General features: G+C 50.2%; 1 protein-coding gene across 1 annotated transcript in view; it reads right to left on the reverse strand.

The window, feature by feature from the left end:
• The window catches only part of CSNK2A1 (casein kinase 2 alpha 1), a 44,523-nt gene extending 41,603 nt beyond the window's left edge, over positions 1-2,920 (reverse strand). The window contains exon 1 of the mRNA XM_040331420.1: positions 2,821-2,920. The gene's annotated coding sequence lies outside the window, so the exon portion shown is untranslated. The remainder of the gene's footprint in view (positions 1-2,820) is intronic.
• Between the last annotated feature and the right edge of the window lie 3,080 nt (positions 2,921-6,000).

A 6,000-nucleotide genomic window follows, 5' to 3' on the forward strand; every position in this document is an offset into this window, starting at 1 on the left:
GCAACCAGCTGGCACATCCACAGGCTAGCCGGAGACCCGAACAACCCCCGGTGCTTATTTCGGGTCACAGTAACCTGGAAGGGTTGTCATGACACCCCCTTCCTGGATGACTGGCAATCCTAAAGCAGTTGTATAGTCAGATTTTTTTACTTTTACCTACAGCTACGCCTATATCAGTGATATGCAATTAGCGGATCTCCAGCTGTTGCAGAACTACAAGTCCCATGAGGCATAGCAAGACTGACAACCACAAGCATGACACCCAGAGGCATGATGGTACTTGTAGTTTTGCAACAGCTGGAGGTCCGCTAATTGCATATCCCTGATCTATAATGAGGGGGAAAAAGAATTCCCCTCGCAATGAGCCGCTGACTGCGCACAGGGGATTTTTGGCTGAAAGCCCGGCAGACGCCGGACCTTGCCCGAAAGAAGCCTCCCGTGCGACATCTTGGCTCCAGCCACTCACATCGCCGGAGCCGCGATACCCGGAAGATGTCAGCTACCTCGGCGTGGACCAGGTAAGTTACCGACGCCTCGTTCTAAGGTAAGCATTTCATAATAAGGTAGTATGCGGTGCAAACTAGCTCATTATGCCTTTCAGGGGTAAAAAATAAATAAAAAATTCTTGAGGGTATACAACTGCTTTAAAAGGCGCCCGTTTTAAAAAAAAAATTAAGTGTTCAAAAACGCCCACCTCGACGTTTCGAATACTTTGAAGTGCAAAGGAGAAATTTGGAGTCCTCTCCATAAAGAGTACCTGTCACAGGGGATGTTTACATTGTGACGGCAATAAAAGGGATTAAAAATAATTAAAATGGCAGCATCATTTATTTTTACAGCCGCTTTATCCTGTACTGGCAGGGCAGCTTTTTATTTTATTTAAAGCCCCATGTGCATGAGGCCAAGAGAGATCTATATATATATATATATATATATATATATATATATATATATATATATATATATATATATATATATATATATATATATATATGACTCTCCCTTCCCCCGCCTGTAAAAGTAATCCAGCGGCTACAGGGGTCTCCAATCTACGACCCTCCAACTTGTTCAGAAACTACAACTCCCATCATACCTGGTCATGTCAGTGTGTTACAATGCCTCATGGGACGTGTAGTCCCGCCAACAGCTAGAGGGCCGTCGTTTGGAGATCCCTGAATAACCTCTTGGAATACTTTTACTAGAAAGAATCGGCTGCTGATTCCAGGACGACGACGGCGGCAGCCAAGATCACGGGTATAACCGCTCCGACCTTAACGCGTTTATAAACAACGTAAAGGACGGGAAGCGGTTAAACACCTTTCCCCCGTTCACCGTGACCTGAGGACGCTGACCGAGCTGTCACAGCTTTTCGATCACGTGACCGCTGCGAGGGCCAATAACGGCCGGGGGACGCTGACCCATTTGTTACAGCTTTTTGATCACGTGACCGCTGCGAGAGCCAATCACGGCCTATGGACGCTGACCGATTTGTTTCAGCTTTTCGATCATGTGACCGCTGCGAGAGCCAATCACAGCCTGAGGACGCTGACCGATTTGTTACGGCTTTTTGATCACGCGACCGCTGCGAGAGCCAATCACAGCTTGAGGACGCTGACCGATTTGTTGCGGCTTTTCGAATCACGTGACCGCTGCGAGAGCCAATCACGGCCCGAGGACGCTGACCGATTTGTCACGGATTTTCGAATCACGTGACCGCTGCGAGAGCCAATTACGGCCGGGGGACGCTGACCGATTTGTTACAGCTTTCCCATCACGTGACCATTGCAAGAGCCAATCACGGAAGAGTTGTCACGGCTTTTTGATCACATGACCGCTGCGAGAGCCAATCACGGCCTGAGGACGCTGACCGATTTGTCACGGCTTTTTGATCACGTGACCGCTGCAAGAGCAAACCACGGCCTGAGGACGCTGACCGATTTGTTACAGCTTTTCGATCACGTGACCGCTACGGGAGCCAATCACGGCAAATTTGTCACAGCTTTTCGAATCACGTGACCGCTGCGAGAGCCAATCACGGCCGGGGGACGCTGACCGATTTGTTACAGATTTCCCATCACGTGACAGTTGCAAGAGCCAATCACGGCTTTTCGAATCACGTGACCGCTGCGAGAGCCAATCACGGCCTGAGGACGCTGACCGATTTGTTTCAGCTTTCTGATCATGTGACCGCTGCGAGAGCCAATCACGGCCGGGGGACACTGACCGATTTGTTACAGCTTTTCGATCACGTGACCGCTGCAAGAGCCAATCACCGCCGATTTGTCACGGCTTTTCGAATCACGTGACCGCTGCGAGAGCCAATCACGGGCTGAGGACGCTTACCGGTTTCTCACAGCTTTTCGAATCACGTGACCGCTGCAAGAGCCAATCGCAACGCGCACATGACGGAGAGGCCACGCCAACTTGCCGGCGTTAAAGCCCACTTAAAGGGCCACCGACCAACAGGGTTAAAAGGTGAATGTATTTGGGGTGAGATGAATGGGATGTTTCCCCCCCAGCAGGCTCATCAGTGCAGGACACACATCTCGCCCTATAATAATAATCTACACCCCAATCATAGAGGAGGGTCTATACCGATCCTTACCACACCGACCGGCAACATCACACCTTACCACACCCGGATCACCCCCAAACAATCCCGGTCTTACACCCGTCCCGGTTCCCTCCTCCCCCCATACACCCGGAGATGGCGGGTCTCCGGTTGCGCCCAGGCCCCGCCCTTTATCGGGCGCCCCCTTATCCCTCCCCTACAAACCCCCCCCCGGAGCTGTCACCCGAGCCCGTCTCAGCTAGTCGCACCTGCTCTTCCCGCTCCCCGCGGCCGCCGCTCCCGCCGGGATCACACAGACAATATGGCGGAGACACACGGCCGCCAGCCGCAGGGACCACAGCGAGGCTGACCGGAAGCGGAAGTGCACTGCGCTCGCTGCGGTGGGCGATTCCGGGCGCCATCTTGTGGTTGGCGGAGGGAGAGCCGCTCACCGGCAATCTCTCCCTCTCTCCGGTGACTCCGTACTGATGGCTTGGCTAATGACTAAGCCCCGGAGGAGATTACAATCCCGGGGACACGGGTGGGGGGGGAGATCCGCTGACTGACTAAGCAAATAAAAAAAAAAGGCCAACCACAACATGGCTCCGGAGGGCGATTCACGCATGCGCGGAGACTTTGCGGGGAGCCGCGGGGCATTCTGGGATATGTAGTTGATGGAGGCAATAAAATATATTTATTTCTGGCAAACGTGTCGAGATTGTGGAGCTTTAATGATAAATAAAGAGCAAGGTCTGAGAGGAAGGTGTCCTGTGTATTTATGGGGGGGGGGGGGCAGGGCTGTCAATGGGCCCCATTATTTAGCCCCCCCCCCTGCGTACCAGCGCTTATGTGCGTTCTGGTTGTGCGTTTGTTGCACAGCGGCACGTGGCGCTGTAAGAAGCAGCGAGCAGACAGCCAATGTCTCTTCTGCAATAAAACGCTCCAATCTGCCCGCCCGGTGTCCTCTCAGGGGCATACAGCTCACAAAGGGCACCGTTCCCCCAAATACCAGGGCCCATGATCGCAAGGCAAGAGGCGAGCATTCAGTCCCCTCCAAAAGCCTCTGTCCCGGGTGAGTCTGTCACAGCGTTCCATAGGATTTAATGGTCAAGCATATTTCTTCTGCGTTTGGTAAGGCTTTACGTAGCGTGGCGCATTGTTGCGTCCGGCGTAGCGTATCTCTGACGCACTACGCCGCCGTAACTTACAGCGTATTTTCCTTATCCTGAAAGAATTTGCGCCGTAAGTTACGGCGGCGTAGTGTAACTTTGGCGGCGTAAGGGCGCGCAATTCAAATGGATGTGATGGGGGGCGCGTTTTATGTTAATACGTCTTGACCCGACGTAAATGACGTTTTTTTTAAACGGCGCATGCACGGTGCCGTGGGGGTATCCCAGTGCGCATGCTCGAAATGAACCCGCAACAAGCCAATGTTTACGACGTGAACGTCATTCTATGCAAAGCCCTATTCGCGAACGACGTAAAATTTTCAAAATTCGACGCGGGACTGACGTCCATACTTAACATAGGATACGCCTCATATAGCAGGGGTAACTATACGCCGAAAAAAGCCTTACGGAAACGACGTAAAAAAATGCGCCGGACGGAACGTACGTTCGTGGATTGCCGTATCTAGCTAATTTGCATACTGGACGCGGAAATCGACGGAAGCGCCACCTAGCGGCCAGCGTAAATATGCACCTTAGATCCAACGGCGTACTAAGACGTACGCCAGTCGGATCTAGCCCAGCTTCAGGCGTATCTTGTTTTGTGGATACAAAACAAAGATACGCCGGAGCAAACTAGAAGTTACGCGGCGTATCAATAGATACGCCAGCGTAACTTCTTTGAGGATCTGGCCCAGTGTTTTGTATTGCGTATTGCGTCAAACTCTACATTCCACTGAACACGCAGATAGCTAGATTCAAGTACATGGCCGCAACTTTGCGGCGGCGTAACTTAAGGCATTTAAGCTACGCCGCCGTAAGTTAGCGAGGCAAGTACATGATTCACAATGTACTTGCCTGCTAAGTTACGGCGGCGTAGCTTAAAGCGGGCGGGCGTAAGGGCGCCTAATTCAAATGTGTTTGAGGGGGGCGTGTTTTATGTTAATAGTGCTTGACCTTATGTTTTTTACGTTTTTTTCTAACTGCGCACGCGCCGGGCGCCTACATTTCCCAGTGTGCATTGCGGCTAAGTACGCCGCACGGGCCTATTGATTTTGACGTGGACGTAAACGACGTAAATCCCAAATTCACGGACGACTTACGCAAACGACGCAAAAATTTCGACGCGGGAACGGCGGCCATACTTAACATTACTATTCCAACTAGTGCCTAGCTCTAACTTTAGGCGGCCTATCTCTAAGGTAAACGGCGTAAAAGTACTGCGTCGGCCGGGCGTACGTTCGTGAATCGGCGTATCTACTCATTTACATATTCTACGCCGACCGCAATGGAAGCGCCACCTAGCGGCCATCCGAAATGTTGCAATCTAAGATAGGACGGCGCAAGCCGTCGTATCTTAGATATGTTTAAGCGTATCTCTGTTTGCGCATACACTTAAACATAAGTCGGCGTAGATTCTGAGTTAGGTCGGCGTATCTACTGATAAGCCGGCCTAACTCTTACTGAATCTACCTAAGAGACAGGTGACATACTGTAAACTTTTCATACATTAACTTGGTTAGCTTGGAATCTGTAACAGCTGTGCTTGGCAACCAATCAACTTCCATCTTTCATTTTTTTCAAAGTTTAAATCGGAACTAAGCCCATCAATTTAGCGGTCTGACAAAACAGTTACTTTCAAGGCATGGCATGGATGAGAACTGTCACAGATGCTCGTGTTCTCAGCCAAACTGTCAAGCCATCAAATGGCTGAGGTCATAACAGATCACATGTGCAGCACCGTGGCCAGGGCTGCCAATATCAATCACGGGGACCTGTACAGTCTATCTCACAGGGAGCCCTTGGACACCCCATAGGGTGACACCTCATGCCGAGGGTGTAGGGGGTGACAACGTGGTGACATGTGAGAGTGGAAAAATTGTTCTAACTTAACCACTTAAGACCCGGACCAAAATGCAGGTAAAGGACCAGGCCAGTTTTTGCGATTCGGCACTGCGTCGCTTTAACCGACAATTGCGCGGTCGTGCGACGTGGCTCCCAAACAAAATTGGCGTCCTTTTTTTTCCCCACAAATAGAGCTTTCTTTTGGTGGTATTTGATCACCTCTGCGGTTTTTATTTTTTGCGCTATAAACAAAAATAGAGCGACAATTTTGAAAAAAAATGCAATATTTCTTACTTGTTGCTATAATAAATATCCCCCAAAAATATATATATATATATTTTTTTTTTCTCAGTTTAGGCCGATACGTATTCTTCTACCTATTTTTGGTAAAAAAAATCGCAATAAGTGTTTATCGATTGGTTTGCGCAAAATTTATAC

This window comes from Rana temporaria, chromosome 12, assembly GCF_905171775.1.
Source record: "Rana temporaria chromosome 12, aRanTem1.1, whole genome shotgun sequence".
Classification (NCBI taxonomy): Eukaryota; Metazoa; Chordata; class Amphibia; order Anura; family Ranidae; genus Rana; species Rana temporaria.